Raw genomic sequence first — 25,258 nt, forward strand, 5'->3', positions numbered from 1 at the left:
TTACTGATAAGTGGGCATTTATTTATTTTTTATGTAAAAATTAAGGGAAGACTTTTCACTTCCACATTTTTTCTACTTTGGAAATACAGGTGAGATTTTCAACAACAATTTATATGACAAAGCAAAAATAAGAAATTGTACAGCCATTTGTTTTAATTACTTTATTTAAAGTAGCTTGTGCTGAAAACATTGAAAAGCATATTTCATTACACAAAAGATATTGTGGCTACCCTTTTGAATATGTTTTCTTGTGTTCCCATATGTTATTTTGATGAAGGAGATATCTATATTTAGACCATCCCTCTAGACACTGTGGACAAGATGTGCCTAAAAGAATTGCGTGCATAAATGGAAATATTTACATACATAAATTAGCTTGACCATCTTGCTCTTGCTGTTCAATGGGGTCAATTTAATTTAATCCTTTGGCATTCATTTAACAATTGAATCAACAATGTTAATAGTGAAGAATACGTTTCACTATTCATACAGATGTAAATTAATTGATTTTTATGCATGGTGACCTTTTTAATCAGAATGTTTCTAATGGAATAATTATTATTTTATTTATTTTGAAACAAAGCTAGTACATAACTTCATTATTTAGTACTTCTATATTTCTCTGTCAAAAATAATTTGAATATTAGCATACGGCCAAGTACAGATCAAGCATCATATCTGAACACAGAATATAGCACTCTTTAGAAATACTATTAAGAGGCGAGTTGGATTACAGATAATCCTCAATTTACAACCACATTTAAGCCCAAAATTTCTGTTGCTAACAAGACGGTTGTTAAGTTTGAGACTCTAGAAAGAGTACAGAGAAGAGCCTCAAAGATGATTAGGGGACTGGAGGCTAAAACATATAAAGTACAGTTGCTGGAATTGGTTATGTCTAGTTTAATGAAAAGAAGGACTAGGGGTGACATGTTAGCAGTGTTCTGATATCTCAGGGGTTGCCACAAAGAAGAGAGTCAAGTTATTCTCCAAAGCACCCGAGGGTAGAACAAGAAGCAATGGGTGGAAACTAATCAAGGAGAGAAGCAACCTAGAACTAAGAAGTCATTTCCTGACAGTTGGAACAATTAATCAGTGGAACAACTTGCCTCCAGAAGTTGTGAATGCTCCAACTGGAAGTTTTTAAGAAGAGATTGGACAACCATTTGTCTGAAATGGTATAGGGCTTCCGCCTGAGCAGGTAATTGGACTAGAAGGCCTCCAAAATCCCTTCCAACTCTGCTTTCTGTTATTCTGTTAAGTAAAGTTTGCCCCATTTTAGAACCTTTCTTGGCCACAATTGTGAATCAGTGCAGTTGTTCAGTTAGTAGCACAGTTGTTAAGTGAATTTGGCTTCCCTATTCAGTTTGCTTGTCAGGAGGTCACAAAAAATGACAACATGATCCTGGGACACTGCAGCTGTGATAAATACATGCCAGTTGCCAAGCGTACAAATTTTGATCACCTGACTATGGGGATACTACAATGATCATAAGCATGAAAAATGATCATACCACTTTTTTCATTGCCATTGTAAGTTCAAATAGTTATAAGTCGAGCACTACCTATATTCAATAGTAGCCAAAAATCAGGAGGAGTCTGGTAGCACTTTTTCAGACTAACATTTTCTCAAAAGAAATCAGCTTTCGTAAATTGCAAGTCTTTGTCAGGTACATAATAAAGTAGCTGGGCTAACATAGGAATTGGGATGAAGTAGGTAGATGGAAAGACATATCAGATTGGATATCCTCTTACATCTAGTCAATAAGTTTGCCATTTCTTATACACAGGATAGCATAACCACAGAGAACAAATTACGGAAATTAAGCAATCTAGACATATGAAACTAAGCTTCTGCAGCTTAAGAATTTTCAGTTTATCACAAACTCAAAACATGAAGTTTAAAACAATGAAGCTCTTCTGACATATAGTTGAAAGATGACAAAAGCTTCTCAAGGGTAAAATTCTCTGTGATATTACAGAATATGATTATATATTCGTATTTTATACAATAACTATGAGCCAAAACTTTATCTACCGAAACAAAATCCACGGCATAATTTATGTGCTTTCTGAATTACTTTTCATAGTGATCAAGAACCTGTAATGATTGAGATCTAGTTTTGTTGTATTTCAGCCAACTGAATTATGCTCCAATAGCAGAGAAAATGTAGAGAAAAAAAATAGAAAGTTCACAAGATTAAAACTGCTGAAATAAGGCAAGCAATCACTAAAACTATTTCAAGAATCATCTTCTGAATTGAAATGACTCCTGCTTAAGAATGAATCTGTGTGATTCAAATGCAATGAAATATACTTTTCGGAAAGATTTCAGAATTAATCTTTAAATTTAGCTTTGAAATGTATACTTTAAACTACTATCAATCATGTTTTAACTGAAGTTATTGTTTTAATGTCACGTCACATGATTACTGTTTAATGTGTTTATTTCTGCAACTGTTATTCAATTATTTTTGTAGTTTTAATCTACAAAATTAAAAAGTATTGAAAAGAAGTAAAGAAGTTTGTCTTAACTGCAAAGTTTTGAAATTCAAGGATGTGCAAAAGTCAAGCATAGCTCACAATCCAGCGGAAGCAAAACAACTCCCGAACAATTTACTGAAAATCCCCAAAGCCCTGAGTTCTTTTTGAGACCTTCCATCTAATATAAATCACATTTATGCTGTGTTTTATGTTCCTCATTTCAAGAAGATAAACTTTGGCAACTGGACTCTCTTTCTCTCCCAAAAGCCCTTTAAATAGTATCTTATGGTACATAGTACATATAACTATATGTAAGCTTGAAGCATAAAAGTGCATGTACAGTAGATCTCATGGGGATATGATTTAAAGTGCATCATTGTTTTTCTCTTCAATCTTGGAATAGCTTTCAATATTTAGACTGAAGTTCAGAAAGGTGCTATCTTTAATAAGTCAGGAACTTTGAGAATATTTTACTATGAGGATATTAAACTATTTCAATTAAGGTGTCAGCCTTGGAAGCCATATTAGACCAGAAGCTTCAATGCTGCCACCTCCTCATGTGTGGGAACGTAGGAGGGGAGATTTAGGAGAGGGAAATTAGTAGACTTTATTTATTTATTTATTTATTTATTTATTTATTTATTTATTTATTTATTTATTTATTTATTTATTTATTTATTATTTATTTATTATCTATCTATCTATCTATCTATCTATCTATCTATCTATCTATCTATCAATTTTTATACCGCCCTTCTCCCTAAGGACTCAGGGCAGTGCACAGCCAGAATTAAGAACATAAACTACAAATATTAAGAACAATTAAAATATATATAAATTTGGCCAAAAAATTTAAAAATCACAAACCAATTAAAACATTTAAAAAATTTAAAAATTTCTTCTTAAACCAGCCCGGCTTGCTGGAAAAAGTGGGTTTTAAGGGCACGGCGGAATTCTTCCTATCGGTCAAGGTCAGGGCGATCCAGCATCTGGAGGAGGAGTGGTCAGGGGCTGGGTCGAGGTGGAACGGATGTTGATTGGAGCATGTGATCAACTGGGGAGAAAGGTGATGGTTTTGGGAACTTTGAATTACTAAAGGAAAGCCCGGGCTTTTCAGATTCGGGATTTCCCAGATGTGCCAGTTTACCTAGTCTAGTAAGAGAACTTTGGAAAATGCCTGCTTCCGCATCTTTACTGGGAGTTGGGGTTTTTCTGGAACTTTGACATAAGGTATAAAAGTATAATACTTCTGTGGCTTCCCAAGTTCCAAAATGAGTAAGATTCAAAATGTTGGTCTTTTTTAAACATTTTTAAAAACATTTTTGGAATGATATTAAGAAATTGATATTGCCTTAAGTTTATATAGATACTAGCTGGATACCAATGCTCCGCTACTATGTGATCGGGCTTGATAAATCAACAGGTTTAATTACAGCTTGAAAATTAATGAGTAGTTACAATCAGCCTCTTCTCTCCCCTTCTCTCCTTCAGGCTTGCCCCACAGAAGCCTTTTCTATCTTATCCCCCTTCTCTCCTTCAGGCTTGCCCCACAGAAGCCTCTTCCTTTCAGGTGGGGAGTAGAATGTTTAAACTCCCAGCCCGCAGGCCGGATGAGTCATGCGCTGGCCACGCCCATGCTCAAGTGGCAGCTGGAACAGAGTTCTTTTCAGGTGGGGAGGGGGAGTAAAACATCTAACTCCTTAGCATCAGAGCGTGTTAATAATAATATAAGAAATACTAATGATCTGATTGTCATTTTGAAAAATCCTTTCTTAGCGAGCACCTAGAAGCCAAGAGGAACATACGTGCCAAATTTCAAGTTTGTAGGCTTTACAGTTCTGGAGAGTTCGTGATGATGTACGAATGGTATTTCGCTTTTATATAGAGAGAGATAAGGCACCAATTTTGTTCCATAAAACCCCCTGAAACCTCTCCTACAGTATCCTGTCCCTGCATGTTTGGTCTGTATTTTTATAACCACACAAAATCCAGACCTCAATGGATATTGCATTATCCTGATTTAAATTAAAGCTCCTTATATTATACATATTTTGCTGCTATTAATTTGATAACAGTCCTAGTTCCTGGACCAAACCCACATGAATAAATTTCAAGCAGTATCTGGTATGTTTTCCAGTTGTGCATTGTTCCTAACAATGTGAACACAAAAGACATAGGTTTCTCACAAGAATACTAAGAATGCTATATACTATAGAGACACCCTATATATTTTGAAGGAATTCAGGCTGGGACTTTTTGGATGCATTTTATATTTTAACAAAAAGTTTGACCTGAAAACCATGTTGGAAAGTAATATTCAGAATCAAGAGCTAAACAAAACCCCGAAACTTCCGTATTTCTACAGCATTCAGAGTCCATTTGCACATCACAGAGATGATGATAATACCAGATCCATTCAGAGAGAATGCATTATCAATCCCTAGCCGACATACTTCACTAAATGGAACATTTAATTTGATCCTAGGCCAATTCTAATTATTTTTTCAGAAGAGTGCATGAAAATGAATGTGTCTCTTACGAGTTTGGTGCTCTTTACAGTTTGCATTTTCTCTTCTTAAAATGAACTTTAGCTATTTCTTGCAAGTGCAAGAAATGTTGAACTGGTGGTATGAACACCTCATTAGTCAAAGTATTCTGTAGCTTAAGCTGCTTCAATGCACAAATGGTTTTAAAATTCAGCACTCCAGTCAATGTGGGGTAAAAATGAAAGTGAAAGCCATCTAAAATTGGTTCTCAATTACAGGATAACATAATGAAAATGCTGCCCTTTAGCATCTTCTTTGGCAAGTGATATTTTCCATAACAACTGGTTTGTATGAGCCGCACTTAATGGAAATACATGAAATATAGATATAAATAGTCATGGATTAAATAGAAATCCTATTGATTTAAATAGGTATGTTTTAAGAATTCCAAGTCTGATGTTAAAACTTCTGAGTTTTAGAAATCAACATGTAGCCAATATAAGCCAGAAACAAATTAGATTACTATTATAGGATGCTGTAGCACTTTGGATACAAATACTGAAAACAACTTACAATTGTATATTAATAAATAAGCTGCATTACTTCAAATGCAACTTCAAGGTTCTTTAGCGGAACTAGTAAATAAGAGACATAGCTCTGCTAACAATATACAGCCATTATAGGTGTCTTGTAAGTTAAGTTTATATATAATGTCTATGGAGATGCTGTTTAAGATAAAATGAGTTGACTACTTTATATAATATCAGTTGACATGCTTCCATAATCTAAGTCCACTATGAAAATGGATATTTGAAAAGTCCTTACAATCATGCCTTGATTTAAGGATGAACAGTGAAAAAGGATGTCCATGAGGCCCAAATATCTATCAGGTAGCTAAGGGGATTTTGGGCATGTATACAAAGTGACAAGTGAGCAGTGTGATGGCCTAGAGGTGAAGATTCTCACCTCCTACTCAGAAGGTTGAGAGTTCAATCCTAGGCAGTGACAGATGTTTCTCTATCAGGGCACAAACAGAAAATATCTGCTGCAAACTCCACGTAGGCATCAGAAAGGCATCTGGCCAGTAAATGCTCAGCTCCACTTAATCGCCCTGACTTCACCCACAAAACAAGAGATTACAGGGTCGTAAAAAAGGAAAAAAATAGAGTGACTAAATTTTGTCAGGTAGTGTTAACTATATACTTTGTTTCTATACCAATGCCTTCATACGTATTGGAGGAAACACATGCACAGATGTCTCTCATTATGTGGCAGAATTTTATTTACTTATATTTCATATTTCTTAACCACTCATCTGCCCCCCTTCTTTAATTTGTAAAGAAATGAAGATAGATAGGTCTATCATTATATTTATATATCACAAATTAAAACTATAAAAAAATAAAACAGACAAGGTGGTCAATCAGGGATACAACAAATAACAACAAAGCCAACACACAGTGAGTCAAGAGCCAGAATTTTAAGGCTTGTCTAACAAGAGAACAGGGTTGGTACTGTTTGAATTTCAGGAAGTATTAAAAAAATGAAGACTTGGACTTGGGAACAGGGAAGGAATGTTCACACTACAAAGAGAGGAGTTTCAGAAAAGTCCTGAGAAAGAAGCATGAGAGGAAAACTCAAAAGAATAATACACAAATTTTGTTTTGTAAATGATGAAGTAGAAAGCATCTTTACAGGCTTTCAATGCTGTCATTCTATTGCTATCCTACTACCATTAGGACCATTGTTACAATCCCTGCTGCTTCTCTTTCTTAACCTTGCCAGCGTGGGCTTACGTTGACCTTGTCTACCTGGGCTGGAAGGGAGAGTGCTATTTGAGAAGCAGATGCTATGTCAGAGAAAGCATGCCTTCTGGGTCCCATTAAATGACATTGCTTGATAGATGGGACCTGAAGCATGTCAACTCTGTCCTATCTTCCAGTTAGCCAAAATAAAGCTCTACTCAATTGAATAAAGAATCCCACTTGATCTTCACTGAAGCAGAAATCAGACAGATCTAAAAGATCCCAGTGAAAATGAACTCCTAATTCTAAAGCTGAATAAAAAATATTAGTTTAGCTAATATTTTTACAAAATAACACTAGTATTTAACTCTAAATAGAATGTATACTTTACATTCTACATTCTACTTTACATTCTACAAGTAAAAAGAAAAAGCAATGGTGTAATAGATATATTTTATCAAGCAAACTAATACCTCTTTAACTGGTACACAGTTTGCAAAAAATCAGCAATCATTTTTAAGAAACAATTAGTAATATGTATTTTTTAAAATCTAGGATGCAGCAATAAAATTTCAAGGGAGCACAAAAATACATTTAAAGCATTACTGTACATAATATGTTAGAGGGATTTCCCGATATATTTTAGATGACAATTCATATATACAAGCGCAATGAACAGGTACCTTAAGACAAACAAAAATATCAGGGGAAAAAAAGGACTGTAGAAGTTATTGCAATTACTGAATGGATATTATACAGACAGAAATCTCCCCAAGTCCAGGAGCTCACAGCTAATTTTAATTCACCCTTTGAGGGATAAAAGAAAAGAAAACAATGCCCCCCCCCAAAAAAAGACAGAAATCTCATAAAGATTAGTATTAGGGCTAACCTCATGAAGATAGAGTTTAGCTAATTTTGGACCAAATAAAGAACAGACAATTGAGATGTTGAATGTCTGAGAAATACATTTTCATGAAATACTATTTGATCAAGTGCTTGATTCCTTATTAGGCAAATTTTAAAAGAGTAGTGATAAATTAATACATTAAAAAATACTTAAGTAATTATAATAACAATAGTACTTAGATTTATATACCTCTTCACAGTCTTTACATCCCTCTATAAGCGATTTACAGAGTCAGAATATTGCACCAAACAATCTGGGTCCTCCTTTTACCCACCTTGGAAGGATGGAAGGCTGAGTCAACCTTGAGCCTGGTGAGATTCTAACTGCCAAATTAAAGGCAGCCCGCAGTTAGCAGAAGAAGACTGCAGTACTGCATTCTAACCACTGTGCCACTACGGCTCTTATATAATGATACATTAACACTGACAGATAAGAAGCAAAGATCTCTCTCATAAACTTGCTGATACCATCCTAAGAAGCAATTGGCATACATTATAAGACCCAAACGACTGCAAGGATACTGAAAATGTCTATGTTTGAAAATAGAGAAACTGCAGTTAAACTACTAAAGTTTAGAATAACAAGCACAAGTTTATAAAATGTCATTCATGGTTTCCCTAAACTAGATTTATATAGAAATCTATATTTAGATTTTTTTTAAAAATAATCTTGCTCTGTCACCAACTTTCTCTAGTGATCTGAGGTGACTTATAATTTTTAAAATAGCAATAAATAACATTAAACAAACATTATCTTCTTTTTAGCTAAGCAAAGTTAACACTTTTAACACCATCAACACCATGTTGATGGTGACTCCCCCATCACATGCTTGAAAAAAAAAAACATTAAAGAGCTAGATATCTGACATGGGAAATGGAAGGCAGGATGCCCTAAGATAGGGGTGGGCAAATGTGGCCCTTTTACAACCTGTGGACTTCAACTCCCAGAATTCCTGAGTCAGCCAAGCCAAGCCAAGCTGTCTCAGGAATTCTGGGAGTTGAAGTCCACAGGTTGTAAAAGGGCCACATTTGCTCACCCCTGCCCTAGGAGCAGAAGGGTTCAAGTTACAAATTCCAGTGTCACTTTGGAGGTTGGTTCTATCAATTCTTTTATTTTTTTCTTTCGATTGGTCTTCATTGCAAAATTAGGAACTCAGTACAAACCATTGACTGAAATGGAACTTGCTTCTATAAAATAGTATTTGGTCAACAGTTGTGTATATAGCATGTATAGTTATGTGCTCACATAACTATACTATATACAAAATCATTGGTTTGTTCTAAGGTCATGAGGAAATGAAAAAGATAAAGCACATATGGAAAGCCTGCTGCTATGTTTTCTATAAAACATGCCTGGCAGGTATACTTTAGTAACTGGGGATTGAAGGAAAACACTATTCAAATGATTCAATATTTGGTTCTGTATAGTGATTTATTAAGTGCAATAAAGAACACATTGTCATTGTCCTCTTAAGAACACATTAATCTTTTTTGGGGGGAAATCTATCTATATCATATATTCTGTGCGAGTTTCAGTTAGCGATCCCTCCTCCTTCAATAAGACTGAGCCTTTAAATGTTGAATTTCTATACTGCTATCAAATCGCATTACAATTTTAATAGGAAACTATCTGTAAGAAGAAAAAATGGATTTTTTTTAATGTTTGTAAGCCAAATTTTTGACCTCCAATTTCAAGCTTTAATAACTGAAAGATTTAGCAACATAATTTTAAAAACACACACACAAAGCATAGTGTCGAATTTTGTTAAAGTAATTGATTGATTTTATGGGGTTAGCTAACCAGGCGACAATGTTGTATTTTAAGATTGGAAAAAATCAAACCATTCAGAATCTAATAAATGAAAACACAGGGAAGTGTTGAGACGTTATCAAAGAAAGAATTTTCAGCAGACGCTTCAAATAGGAGACAGTTGTTCTTATTTGAATATTATTTAAAAGAAAATATCCAAAGACATCCAAAACATATTTTTAATTAAGATCATTAACAGAAGTCGAGAGACAATCATCCAGCTTTTCTTATCACTCTGTTGGAATTGAAACATAAAAATTTCACAACACAATTTTGGAGCTGCACTGGTGAATATGGTAGCAGCAGGGATGAAATAAAGGAGGTGGAAATAACTTTAAATAATTTTATTTATTTATTTGTTTAATTGTTTAATTAATTAATTTGCTGCCCATCTTGTCTAAGGCAACTCAAATATATTTGAGTTTTTTGGGCGAGATGGGCAGCAAACAAATTTTATATATAGAATATATCCTAGTTGTCTTTCTACTTAGAATAATATCTTTTTCATTTCTTATCATGGTTGGTATAAAAACAAAATTCTAAATGTGGCATGTTGAATGTATTTCACTCCTGGGTATTGTGGGAGAACAGCCTAGTTACAAATTTTATTTGGCAAAGACTTATACTGACAACACATTTATTGCAACTGTAGAAGATAACGTATCAATTTCCAAATTTAATTTTGTTCATATAGATGTTTTTAAAATATCCATGGGTTTCTACCAGTTCGCCCTGGTTCAAGCGAACCAGTAGCAGTGGTGGGAGGCTCCGCCCACCCACCTGGATGTCATCACAGATGCTCTGCGCATGCGCAGAAGGTTCTGCACATGCGCAGAAGCATCCCACGCACACAGTCACAGTGCCAAACCAGCAGCAAAGGTTAGTGAAACCCACTACTGGTGTGTGTGTATTTGAGTGACATTTGCGCTTGGCTAATCTGCTATTGTGATAGTCCTGCCTTTGCTGTACTCTGTGAGCCGTTGTAATGAAGTGATTAAAGAGTTGGATTAGAACTGGGAATGTTTCAGCACAGCATGACCCACAGAAGCCAATGTTGGGCCAATCATTGACTCTCTCCTTGACAGCTGATTTGAGGAATAGCATATTGTACTCCTGAAGGAAAGCAGAATACAATATATATCTGGGAAACAAATAAAAATGTGTGAAGAATCTCTTAAGCATGTTCATAAGTAGAAACTCAAGCCACAAAAGAAACATATTCCTAACATTATTATACAAGGAGTCTGGAGGATAGAGCAGAAAGACAATGAATATTTTACTGCAGAAGCTGTAGAAGCAAGAGAAATTTCCACTGAATATAGGGCATACAATAAAATTCTTTCATTTATTATTAACCGCTACATATCTCTTGAGAAGTTAAGAGAAATGCTTAGAGAAAATGTAAACCAACATTTCAGAGACACCAATAAGGTGAACAGATTATTTTTAAAGTGTAATGCATTTATCTCAGAACTACTGGCAATTTTTTTCATATTGCTCTGTTTTTCTTGACTTAAGCAATGCTTTAATATTTCATAATAATACTCTATATTTATTCTTTTGAAATCAAGATTAAGCTGTTTTACTTGACTAAAACAGTGCAAACCCAGTTAAGAATCTTTTATCTAGTTTTTCTATCCTTAATTCTAACCGAAGGCATTATTAATTATGTCATATGGCATGGTACAAGTACCATCTAAAGCAGATTTCTGCTGTTACAATTGTAGCATCAGTCAACCACTTTACATGATCTTGATGAATAGAAAGATCTTAGAGAAACAGGCATTCTCTTAAGTAATCTAGACTCATGCTGTCAAACTATACAGGGCTTTAAGGTCATATTCAGCACTTGATATTATGCCTAGAAAGAAGCTGGCAGTCAGTGTAACTTCTTTTAACAGTGTTATAGTATGGTTTAGATATCAACCTGTCTCATGAATTTCTAGACAAAATTAAAAGGATGTCCCATCCAGAGTGCACCATTTAGTCCATTTTCTCTTAACATATATCTCCTTAGTTTCAGTCAGGGTGGATAAAAATTGATGATTTTAAAAAAAAAATAAAATAAAATAAAATAAATATTTAAATCAGATTTTTTAATTTAAATTGGATTTTTTAAATTTTTATTAAATTTAATTAATTTAGTTAATTTAATTTAGTTTTATTACATTCTACTGCTTGTGTCTGTATTATATTGAATTCCAATATGACGTGGTCAGTCTTCCCCAAAGTTCCTGAAACTTCAACCCAGTGGTGGGTTCTGCCCAGTTCGGCCGAGCCGGTAGCGGTGATGATATGACGTCACTGAACCGGTTCTCTTTGTTCGGGAGCTGCCCCCCGCCCCCCCACGTTATTCTTACCTTTTATTTGGTCCCGCCCCCAATCTATTGCTGCCTCCCGAGTCCCAGCTGATCGGCTAGAAGGAAAAAGCTGTTTAAACTCTTGCCGTGGGGCTTCAAAGGGCCGCCCTACAGCTGATCAGTGTTAAAAGACCGGTGCCTCCAAAAACAATGAGTAGACCGGTGCTTCCAAAAACAAATGGGTAAACCGGTGCCTCCAAAAACAAATGAGTAGACCGGTGCCTCCAAAAACAAATGGGTAGACCGGAACGCTCCAAGAACAAATGGGTAGACCAGTACAGCTCTGCAAGCAGTTAAAAGCCTGGTAGACCAGTACTTCTGCTAAATCCTAAAGAATTGTCACATGACCATCAAACCACGTCCACAAAATAAGCCACGCCCACAGAACCGGTAGTAAAAAAATTTAGAACCCACTCCTGCTTCAATCCCTTTTATCATTTCTTCTCTGTTAGTAAGAATTAAGTCCAATATAACAGAACCTGTAGTTTTCTTCAGAAACCTGTTCAAACTTTCACCTGGTCTCACAGCTGATGTCTGAATATTTAAAGTTCCCCATTGCTACTGTGGTGTGTTTCCTACATACATCTGTTAACTGATTAGCAAAAAGTTCATCTATTTCTTCTCCTTGGTAGAGTGGCCTGAAGTACAGGCCTATGGCAACGACATTCTTTTTCATTTTATATTAATTCATAGGAACAGCAGAAAGGCAAAGCAGGAATGTTACATGAACCCAAACATAACACTTCATATCTCAGAAACCAAGGCTCAGTTTTCTAGATGTACAACTGTATGACTTCCAGAGTTGGCTGGAGAAATCTGCGAATTGATATCCAGAACTGTAAATGTTACCAAGGCTGAGAAATTCTGTTTTAAGGGCTCCTATCATTTAAAGATAATGTTAGAATTAGCCTAGAATCAATTTCACAGTTTTGCTGTTTCAACCTGTAAAACTTGTATTCTGTTTTTTAATAACCTCCTCCTATTGGGGATGAACTTTACAGAGATTTATGATGTACTAATCTTAGAGAGTTGCATATATCATAAAGCAGTTTCAATTACTCACTTTGGTGACATAGATATCCTAGGGGGTAGAGAAGCTTTCTAAATTGCTCACTTGATCTGGAGAGATTTGCTATTCTTCTCTGACGTCACCAAGGTGGAAAGGGGTTATAAAAGAACAATGCCCCATGGACATTTTAGAAGACTGAAATTCAAACTTTAAGGTCACTTAAAATAATTTCGTTATAAAAACAAAATAATAAACAAACTTGTAATGGTAAGAATGCCTGCCTGCATGAGCAAAATAAGCCAGGAAATATATTGAAAAATGATGGTGTTACAGTCAGAGTTCATTGGAAAGATTCTTGTAAAGATATACATTGTGCTTTGAGCTGTATGTATCTTCTGGAGAAGAGGTGAGACACTAATATATAATTCATAAGACATGAGGCAATTCTTTGAATCTCCTTAGACTTACTAAAACTGCAGCAGTCTCTTAAAAGTATTTTAAACTATAGGGTTTGGGTTTTTTTATATCTTGCTTCAGGTCTTTTTTATCCCTGTAGAATTGATTACAATAACCAGTGCATATTGTTTACTAGGTATTACTCTATATTTATTCATATTTTAAAACAGCGTATGATTGGAGGTTGTTAAATAAATAAAACTTGCCACTGAAGATTTATACTATTTCCTATTCCTCCTCTAGAAAGTTGCTTAAAAGTTAATAAAACTGTTTTTTGAAGGCATTCTTAGGCGATAACTGAGCTCAAACTGTTTTTGATAAAAAATCAAAATTCTCAATGCAATAAGACCAAGATGGCGAACTTATGGCACGTGTGCCACAGGTGGCACGTGGAGCCATATCTGTGGGCATATGAGCCGTTGCCCTAGCTCTGCACCAGTGCGCATACAGACGCCAGCCAGCTGATTTTTGGCTGGCCCCGCCCACACCACCCCTGCCCTCCCAGGAGCTTCCAAGGGGCCCGTTTTGGAAGCCAGGTAAGTTCAGGGCTCGTGTGGAGGCTCTGGAAGGGTGTTTTCAGCCTCCGGGGGGGGGAGACTGTTTTCACCCTCCCCAGGCTCCGAGCCTACAGGTAACCTTTTTACTGTCGCATGCCAAAAGTGGGAGGAGCGTAGGGGGCATTGAATTATGTCTTGTGTCTTTCAGCCAGCCTCCACATAATAGCTAGGTTCATACCTCATGGTAAACCATTTTTTTTCTTTGTTTTGTTCTGGTTTAGTTATAATATACAAATACAAGTCCCATGGACCAGGCCACTGTTAAACCAATGATTTAGCACAATGCGTGAGGTAACATTTATTCATTCATTCATTCATTCATTCATTCATTCATTCATTCATTCATTATATTGATTGATTGATTGATTGGTTGGTTCAATTTATATGCCGCCCTTCTCCGGAGACTCAGGGCGGCTTACAATGCGTTAAGCAATAGCCTTCTTACTTTTGTATATACCTGCTTAGTAGGGCTTTCGGGGCCTCCCCAAGCGGTGTTCTTTTTTATACAACATCAGCTTATTGCCCCCACAATCCAGGTCCTCATTTTACCTACCTCAAAAGGATGGAAGGCTGAGTCAACCTTGAGCCTGGTGAGATTTGAACTTGCAGTAATTGCAGGCAGCTAGTGTTATTTAACAGCACTTTAGTCTGTTGCATCACCAAGGCTCTTAATATACCAAACATCTTGCCATATCCTTGCAAGATGATATACAAAAACATATACCAGCTGACTCATAATATCATGATTATCATGATATTGATACAATCAATGCAAATGCCTATAGTGTCAAGTTATATTTCTTTATAAAAATTATCTATGCAAACTTTCTCAAACATTAACATCTGAAAAAATCAGGCCTTGCTTTACATACATTCTATGGGGACATAATGTCAGCATTCTAAAATATTTTCAGATAGGATGCAGTCTAAACAGAAAAACCAAATGAAATACATTTTAAAAAACAATATAGTTAAATTGTTAAATTCTATGATATCCTTTCTTTGTGTGTGGTTATTATTATGCTGGTTTCATTAATTTTGTTGTTCTTGAAAACTGGTATAAGAATTAAAAATAGCATGAACAGTGTCTGAAAATTAATTCTTCCCATATGGTGAGAATGCAAAAAAAAAAAAAAAAACCCTCACAAAAATGAAACTTCAATGTTAGTATATCTTATCTAATTTGTTATAAATAAAAATAGGGAAATTCTACTTCATACACTTTAAGCCAAGGGTGCCAACCCCTAATTCATGGAACAGTACCAGTCCACGCGGAAAAGTGAAACCCCATCTGCGGGATGCAGGCAGCATGCAAAACCATATCTCCTCCAGTCCATGGAAAAATCTCCACGGAACCAGTCCCTGGTATTAAAAAGGTTGGTGGTCACTGCTCTAAGCCACACTGGAGATCAATTCAAATACTTAATGCACTACTTAAATATGAAAGAATGAGATGTAAGAATATACAGGTAATCCCCGTCTTACGAGTGTTCCCTTAGTGAGCGTTCAAAGTTACATTATAAGTGCCCCGTTTATGAACAAGTCTCAAAACTACGAATCCTGCAGCACCATGGCAGTTGTTCGCCCTCACAAACAACCGCAGAGGCTCTGCAACATTCGTCCTGAACATTGCTGGCTGAAATGGAGTTTCTGAGGGGTGGATCCACCCCTCAGAAGCTCCATTCAGGCGTCCAGAGACCTCGTCTGGTATGTTGCTGGCCGAAATGGAGCTTCTGGGAAACAGATCCATTTCGGCTGGCAACGTGCTAGGCAAAGCTCTGGAGGCCCAAACAAAGCCTCTGGGGGGGGGTGGATCCGCCCCTCAGAAGCTCCATTTCGGCTGGCAACATGCTGGGCGAGGCCTCTGGACACCTGAACAAAGCGTCAGAGGTGCGCACACCACTGAGAGGTTGGAGAGGAGACAGCTTGCTAGATCTTCACAAGGTAAGTGACCCGGCACAGCAGGTTGGGTGGAGGAAAAGCAATTCTGGAGATCATGTGGTATTTCAGTGGGTCGGGGAGGCCTTGGGTGGTCTTAGGCAGATGGCCTGCTCTATCACTAGCCCCCCCCCTCCCATGGCCATCCCCACCCTGAAATACCTCATGTGCATTTAACGAGCCTCACATTTGATTAGCGAATGCATGGGCAAAAGGAGGGAGTGATCCTATTCAAGGTATGAGATTCAGTCCCATGAATCCTCAGGTTACGAATGGAATGAGCAGGCTCCATTTCATTCGTAACTCGAGAACTACCTGTATAACATACAAAATTTAAAAAATTAGATAGGATTGATGAGCAAGGTGTAACTGAACATAAAAAACCCAAATTTCTTTTCTGAGGTATTTTAATTAGTTTTTCCTCCATTGGAATTCAGGTAATGAATAGTTAATACAGTGAATAGCTTTTTTTTGCAGTTTAATACAGAACAAATAAAAATGCCTAAGTAACAGTCATTAGAAATTTATTGTTCTCAGTCAAAAACATCAGTTTTTAAAGACAAAATATGGAAGGATTCCTGGTATATCTTTTGGTAGCCTTCACTGCTTAAAAGTGCATTATTTATTTTAGTGGGAGCTCTTGTCCACATTTACATGCCAGATTAATTCTACAATTCATGGGAATCTATAGTCTTGAAAGGTAATATGCAAGGGATTTTAAAACCAATCAATAATCATTTCCCAAGTGCTCTTCTTTTAATCTCAGATTTATTCTGTCTCTCTCAAATGGTTACAGATGGCCAGATCATTAAAATATTTATTTTGTCAATTCTTCTCATTTTTCCACATTTGAATTATGCATGTGTTTCTCATAGGATTGCCAGCTTGTTGTCAAGGATGCTAATTGACCCTATTTTTTATTATTTGTAATAAGTAGATGACATTTTTAATGAACAGGATGGTTCTGTTACAAATGTCTTTTTCAAAACATTTTTCTTCCACTTTTTCAGTTCTTCACTTGCAATATATTTGGAAAAAAATACTGAACATCAAAATATCTTACATTTATAATCTTTGTACTCTTACAATACCATATTGTAGAAATATAATTAGTATCCCTATATTGCTATAAAACAGTAGCTTGCTAGCAGCTACCTAGCTTGATTCTGAAACAGGTCAAACTGAATTGACCAGTTGCATCAACCACATTTGCTAATTTTAAATTCTAAAATTCTCACCTATGCTGGTAACTGCAACACCTGAAATTATTCAGACACTATAGTAGGTTAAAACATATTCTCAAAACCCCTGGAGAATTGGAGTTACTGTTTTAATTTAACAGAATAAAAATCTTGAGTACATAACTGTTACTCATGAGAACTTTGTCTCTACAAGTATTAAATTGTTAGAAAAAACGTTATCTGAAATGGTGTTCATAAACTTCAGGATAGTAACAAGAAAAGGCAAGAGACCAGCCTAAATGAGTGCCTTGTATATATTGCTCAGGGATGAAATGTTACCGGTTCGCACCGGTTCTGGTGAACCAGCAGCAATAAAAGCTTTCCGACAATCAGCTGTGCCGCACGATTTATATTAGCTAGAAAGCAAGAAATCCTGCTTTCTAGCGAATCTAAATTGTGGGGCACACACACCCCCCAGCTGGTTCTACTTACCTTCAAAAGGCTCCTTTTTCCGTGCGAAGCACGTTTGGTGTGCACCGTGCATGCACATGTGCGCAGCATGCATTTGGTGTGCACTGTGCATGCACGCATGCAGCGTGCATTTGGCGCACAGCGCACATGCAAGGGCAGCAAACCAGTGGCAACCCACGGAGAATTTCACCACTGATATAGCTCCCATTTTACAGATACTGTTTTATATACTTTAGGGTTTTCTTTGTTTTTAATTTGCAAATCAAATTTGTTTTGCACAGCACTTTTGCCTAAAGTATTTTTCCATATTTGATGAAATACAAGTAGGGCTACAAATGAGCATTTAGTCTTCTTTGCAAGCATTTTGCAGATGATGAATATTTGTATTCTTACATAAAGCATACATAAAGCCTACTGTAATTCCTTAATGCAAATGTGACATTGAACGCTGACTTTGTAGTATACAAAACATATTTGATTGAAACGTATTAAAATCACCACCTCCTATTTTAAATCTTCAGATAGTACAGGAAGGTTTCTAATCATGGCTGTCTCTTTTCTTTAGAGTTTATTTACACATTTAAAACAAAACTGGGGGAGGGGGGGAAAGCTTGAGAACAGAAGTTTCTTTGGACTTTGATTTAGTAAACTAACTTGAAATTTTCCTAAGGCCAGGTTCTGGGTCATGGCTGAAGACTGCAATTAAAATTGTAATTCCTAATGTGTGATTAAATATAATTATAGTACAGAACTAAGAATTTTTCAGGGTCATTTCATTCTCACCTCTTTACTATAAGTGTGTGTGTGTGTGTGTGTGTGTGTGTGTGTGTGTGTGTGCGCGCGCGCGCGCATGTGTGCGTACTTATTTATTTATTTATTAGTTCGATTTATATGCCGCCCTTCTCCGGAGACCCAGGGCGGCTTACAATGCATTAAGCAATAGCCTTCATACTTTTGTATATACCTGCTTAGTAGGGCTTTTTGGGCCTCCCTAAGCGGTGTTTTATTTTATACAAAGTCAGTTTATTGCCCCCACAAACCGGGTCCTCACTTTACCTACCTCGGAAGGATGGAAGGCTGAGTCAACCTTGAGCCTGGTGAGAATTGAACTCGCAGTAATTGCAGGCAGCTGGCAGCTAAGTGCTACTTTAACAGCAGTTTAGTCCGCTGCGCCACCAAGGCTCACACACTTCTCTGTGTGTGTGTGATATATACACTGTTTATATACATACATGGATATACATATATATGAATGTGTGTGTTTATACACAGATATATACATATATAAGACAGAGAGGGAACACCAAAATTGCATAGTCAGTTTCATTATTTTTTTTTCATATAAATTGTTATTGCACTTAGAAATGTTCAAAAGTCAGGAATGTTCAAACTGTTTGGAAGAAAACAGCATCCAATTCAAACATTTAATATAATTTATATGTCCCAAAGGTGCTTTTGCAAGAGGCAACTGGACTTTCTGGTTTTTCTTTGAAGACGTTTCGCTTCTCATCCAAGAAGCTTCTTCAGCTCTGACTGGATAATGGGGAATGGACCATCCTGTCAGAGCTGAAGAAGCTTCTTGGATGAGAAGTGAAACGCCTTCAAAGAAAAACCAGAAAGTCCAGCTGCCTCTTGGAAAAGCACCTTTGGGACAACCATGACCTGGATGACTGAGAATCTCCATAGACATAATTTATATGATTGTCTATAGGCCCACCTTTGGGACACCTTGTATGAATATCTTCAGGGTTTTTTATAGTTTGGCTTCTTTCTTCTTCGTTTCTTTTATTCCACAATATATTTTTAATCCATGGGAAACATCAACAAAATTTATCTGGGAGACTGAGAGAGAATTTTCCAGGGGTGAAATCCAGCAGGTTCTAACAGGTTCTGGAGAACCAGTAGCGGAAATTTTGAGTAATTCGGAGAACCGGCAAATACCATCTCTGGCTGGCCCCAGAATGGGGTGGGAATGGAGATTTTGCAATATCCTTCCCCTGCCACACACACTAAGCCACGGCCACAGAACCGGTAGGGAAAAAAATTGGATTTCACCCCTGGAATTGTCCTTTTCCATTGCTTTGTTGCATGCTATCTGTATGATTAGTAACTTGGTTTACTTTTTTGGTACTGGGCTATAAGTAGGGAAGAGATCAAACAAACATTTTTCTTTGATAACAATGACAGAAATAAATATCATAATGAAGAAAAAAAATGCAAAAAGAAATCTGAAATGCAATGGTACTTACTTCAAGGCATAATACAGAGTCCTTTCAGTTCACTCTCACCTGGAAGAATACATGCATAGTGTTATGGACTTTATGGATAGAAAAGACTTCCCTTAAAATACAAATACTTCTTCTTTAGTGACTACAACAGGAACCGGCAACTTGTTCATTAAATGAAGCAGTCCCTAAATAAAACTACAACTGAGCTTAATTCAGCTTTCCTTCGCTTTAGACCTGCAAAGGTTGCAAATGAATGGATTGGTCACAGAGTTACTCCTTCATGATTGGTCACTAAAGGAGGACTACCATGACAGAATAGTAAATTGAATTGGAAACTGTCTGCCGCCCTTATGAACTAAAATAAAGTTTTACATAAGCAAAAAAAAAATATTATAGTATTCCCATAAAATCACATTTTTAAAATATTCTCCTTGCGCACAAATTAGATTTGAAAAGGTGTTTTAAGTGAACAGGGTTAATTTAGAAAAGTAAAATTAACACTTTGAGAAACCCAATTTTTCTTTTATTTTTCTGCCCTATGAATCACCATATCCTTTTTACAGAGCTACTACTTTGTCCCTAAATAAGTCTCAGCAAGATGATGCTATGATGTGCACCGTTTATAATGCTTCAAATGCAGGTCTTCTACCTAAAGCCATGTAACTTTGATCACTAAGCTGCCTGGGATCAGTATCAAGCTGCCTAAAACTGACTCTGGGCAGAATAAGTTTTTTTTTTTCCCAGCTTGCCAAGCCCTTTCATAGAAACACTTTTTATCCCCTTACCTCCCCTGATACTTTCCTTCTGCCAAAGTCAGCAGACTCCACGCTAGAACAGATTCCAGCTATACAAAGACTCTCAGGAGCAATTCTCTTAAATTGGCTTGGTCCAAAATAATCCATGCATTTAAAAAATGTGGTATTTTTTATTTATTTATTTATTTTGTCAGATATAAGTATAAACATGATCCTCAAAGCATTTAGCGTGGCAAAAATACAGGAAATGGATACGAATAAATGGGGATAGTGGGACAGGGACGGTAGGTACACTGGTACGCTTATGCACGCCCCTTATAGACCTCTTAGGAATGGGGTGAGGTCAACAGTAGACCATCTAAGATTAAATTTATGGGGGTTTGGGGTGAAACCACAGAGTCAGGTAGTCTATTCCAGGTATTGACATATTCCAGGCATATATTTCAGGCTGTTGCTAAAGTCGTATTATCTGCAATCGAGTTTGGAGCGATTTACCTTGAATTTGTATCTATTGTGTGCTCATGTATTATTATGGTTGAAGCTGAAGTAATCATTGACAGGTAGGACATTGTAGCAGATAATTTTGTGTACTATGCTTAGGTCAGACCAAAGGCAGCATAATTCTAAGCCCAAAATTTAAAGCCTGGTGGTATAAAGTATTCTGTTGTGAGCAAAGGAGTGGACTCTTCTCGTGAAATATCTCTGGACTCGCTCAATTGTATTAATGTCCAATATGCAGTGCGGATTCCAGACAGATGAGCTGTATTTGAGAATTGGTCTAGCAAAGGTTTTGTATGCTCTAGTTAGCTGTTCAATATTACCAGAAAAGAAGATTAGGTTAACAACTCTTAGTGCTTTAGTGCCTTTTTGACAATGTTGTTACAGTGGGCTCTGGCACTTAGATCATTAAGAGCTTGGTGGCGCAGCAGACTAATAGCCTGTTATTATCATTCAGCTGCCTGCAATTACTGCTAGTTCGAATCTCCCCAGGCTCAAGGTTGACTCAGCCTTCCATCCTTTCTAAGGTAAGTAAATTGAGGACCCAGTTTGTGGGGGTAATAAGCTGACTTTGTATAAATATACAAAAGTATGAAGGCTATTGCTTAATGCATTCTAAGCCGCCCTGAGTCTCCGGAGAAGGACGGCATATAAATCAAATTAAAATTAAGAAAAAAAAATTAGAGAGGAGTACTCCAAGATCCTTGACAGAGTGAGGGTCGTCTACGAGGTCGTATCCGCCCAGCTTGTATTTTGTGTTCTGATTTTTTTTGCCAATGTGTAAGTCAGAGCATTTGTGATATTTGGAGTTGCCAATTGTTTGATCGTTCTGACACATAGTCAAGGTCTTTTTGAAGGGCAGCAGCATTGTCAGTGGTGTTGAATAGTTTTACATCATTAGCAAAGAGAACGCAGTTGCTGATAATATGATCGCAAAGGTCATTTATGTAAATTATAAAGAGTGTGGGTCCTAAAACGCTGCCTTGGGGGACACCGCTGTTAACAGGTGCAGGATTTGATAGGGCGTTCCCTATTTTGACTACTTGTTGCCTGTTTGACAGGAACGCAGCTATCCACTTACGCAGGGATCCGGAAATGCCATAAGATTTTAGTTTTAACAGTAGTTTGTTGTGTACCACTGAATCAAAAAGGCGGTATTTATTTCCACTTAATTTCAGAGAACTTAGAGTGGAACAGTTTTACAAATCACCACCTCTGCCCCCAAAAAACCCTATATATTTGATGCATTTAAGAAGCAAGGAATATGTAAACGGTCTCCTCCTCAAAGCATTTAGCGTGGCAAAAATTGAGATTTAAAAAGAGTGACATGCAGCTTTAATCACCAGTTTAAAATCTGTTAATAAATCTGTAAATTATGAAAGTGTTAATAAATTGAGGTAAATATATTCATGAAGTGAAAAACTTGAAAAAATGTTCTGTTTCTCTAATGGACAGCAGCAAACAGAGGTTCAATTATTTTGAAGAAACCCAGTGATTTTAACTCTGTATTGGGGACCATTTTAACAGCTTTGGTTACCCTGGTGGATTATTTTTGTGGAGGAAAGATGGGGAGAATGTGACCTTTCTCTATGGTTTTTTGTAGCAATAATCATAGTACCCTTCTAGACCAGGATTTCCAAAAGTGGTCAGTACTTATCCCCAAGAATCAATGGGATTATCCAAGGCTTGATAAATAGCTGGAGATCAAAAGGAAATAAATACAGGAGATAAATAGGTGGTTTACAAATGATGGAAGGTCATTAATGTTTTGGGATCTCTGTAGAACTCCACACCAGCCCCTGGTCCTGAAATTGAAGTGGCTAGTGGTGAAGTACTGCTACCCAGGGATCGATGGTCAAGAGCTAATAAGAACTGTCTTCAATTTTCTCTATCAGTTAAGTGTTGGTACTGGCCTCATTTATCTATTATTTTTTGTATCACTATTAATTAAAGTGCATTTATTAAATTATGTTCATATAATTAATATTTGGGGGTCAGTGAAGAATCTGAAACGTCATTAATGAGTTAATAAATTGAAAAATAATAAGCTGGAGACCCTTATACTTTCAGTAAATTAGGGAGGGACACAGTTTTGCAGCATTGCCACTTATAACTGCAGAATACAAAAATAATAATAATAACATGAGACCTTGGTGTGATATACTGTAAATCTGCTTTGGGCTGCACATCCCGACCATTATTTATTATCCGTACCTCTGTGAATCACTGGTTTACATTTGTATCACAGTCACTAGAAGGCAATTTATAATCTGTTCTTCCAAGAATCTTATGTGAACCAACCTTCCTTTTCTGTTTATGTATATGTGAGTATATATAAACAAGAATGAAGATAATGTTACAGAAAAACAGTCTGATTTTTAGAATGAAAATTAGTGTGGGATTTCCCACCCAGAGTCATGGTGGGGCCTATATTTGAAGTTGGTTAATTTGCAACCAGCCTTTTTCACTAACTCTAACATGGAATATTTCTAACCACAGCTAAACAAGCCTATGTGAATGCAGGACTTATTTCTTTATTAGCAACAAAATAAAATGTATGCCTATATATTTTTCAATTTTTAAAATTCTGGCTCTGATTGTGCTTTTCTTATTCTCACATCTTAACAACATTTCAACTGGGTTAAAAGAATAGAATAGAACAGAACAGAACAGAACAGAACAGAACAGAACAGAACAGAACAGAATAGAATAGAATAGAATAGAATAGAATAGAATAGAATAGAATAGAATTGTTTATTGGCCAAGTGTGATTGGACACACAAGGAATTTGTCTTCGTGCATATGCTCTCAGTGTACATAAAAGAAAAGATACATTTGTCAAGAATCATAAGGTACAACACTTAATGATAGTCATACGGTATAAATAAGCAATCAAGAAACAATATCAATATAAATCATAAGGATACAAGCAACAAAGTTACAGTCATACAGTCATAAGTGGAAGGAGATGGGTGGTGGGAATGATTAAAAGATTAATAGTAGTGCAGACTTAGTAAATAGTTTGACAGTGTTGAGGGAATTATTTGTTTAGCAGAGTGATGGCATTCAGGAAAAAACTGTTCTCGTGTCTTAGTTGTTCTGGTGTGCAGTGCTCTATAGCTTCATTTTGAGGGTAGGAGTTGAAGGAGTTATATATCTGGGTCTTGAATTTTAAGACAGGGAAAGTTTAGGAATAGGGAGTGAAATTATTTTTCCTTCCTGGGATTTCCCTATTTTAAAAAATGACCCAACATTTGGAATGCTTTCACCAAAGTGAGAGGCAGCCTATGCTGTATTTCCAACAACTTTGATTATATCTTTCCTTAGTCCTTCTAATATCTAATCCTGTATTGATTTTATTAAAAATCATATATGGATGCTCATTCTTTTTAATTATTTTATTAATTGTGTGTTGTGTGCTTTGGGTTTATATTTTCTTTTTTTCAGCACTAACGTATTAGGCTGCACTAAGCAGCCTGGGATTGTTTTACAATAAATAGATTATTTTGCTAGTCTTAACATACTCTGCTGACTAGCAGAAAAAATGTTATTCAAATCATAATTAGTGAATCCTAATTATATTTAATTCCACTCTGCTATAACAATACTTAAATACTTACAGCAATCTGACTGAAGATATTGGCCATAATAGAAAAAAAAGAAAAAAAAATCTATTTACTACTGCAACACTTTGGCTTAACATTTTTGATGAAGTCCTTGCAAGTTATATATGAATTTGCATTATTTTAATCCTTATTTTTTGTGACTTTGTTCTAATTTGGATGTATTTGTCATCTGGTTTTGTAACTACATGTGCAAGCCACTTGTAAGAAAAGATTTTAATATATCCTTTAAAGCCGTTCTCTTTTCTTGAAAAAATACTCTTTCAATTCTTTTAATGAATCTTTAAGGGTGAAAAGTAACCACTGAACTCATGGTAGACTTACCTCTTAGGTTATTTAACAATTATACTGCCTGTAATTTTGGTTAGAGAATTATGTGTTGCGGATTCAGAAAGAAAGGGCTATAAGTTCTATTTTAACAAGTATAATTAGAATGTATAATTCTAATAATTAGAATGTATCGTGGAGAGCAATTGTGATATACCTTAGCCGGTGCTAGTGAATCATGTTCACAAACCGAAGGGGAAAAACTGGCAGCCATGACTCTGCAGTCTTAGTGCCGCTTCTTTGTTCAGTGGTAGCTTTTATTCAGATTAGGAGGAATGAAAATCTTGGTATGAACTGTAGGATTAAGAAGCGCAATTCCTATAGGCCTTCCAGAATAGGACAACCACCACCATGTTATGAAAACAACTTATATGAGTCTCGGTAGAACAGTAGTTAGAGTGCAATATTGCAGGCTACTTTTGCT

General features: G+C 36.3%; 1 protein-coding gene across 3 annotated transcripts in view; it reads right to left on the reverse strand.

Annotated features, from left to right (window-relative positions):
- Nucleotides 1-25,258, reverse strand: part of LOC117656314 (contactin-4) — a 556,506-nt gene that overhangs the window by 468,984 nt on the left and 62,264 nt on the right. Inside the window, exon 2 of one of the 3 annotated variants that reach the window (XM_087887913.1) lies at nucleotides 19,653-19,691. The exons of the other annotated variants lie outside the window; for them this stretch is intronic. The gene's annotated coding sequence lies outside the window, so the exon portion shown is untranslated. The remainder of the gene's footprint in view (nucleotides 1-19,652; nucleotides 19,692-25,258) is intronic. 3 annotated transcript variants of the gene reach the window in all.

The sequence above is a fragment of the Pantherophis guttatus genome, chromosome 2 (genome assembly GCF_059756535.1).
Source record: "Pantherophis guttatus breed Tessera chromosome 2, ASM5975653v1, whole genome shotgun sequence".
Classification (NCBI taxonomy): Eukaryota; Metazoa; Chordata; class Lepidosauria; order Squamata; family Colubridae; genus Pantherophis; species Pantherophis guttatus.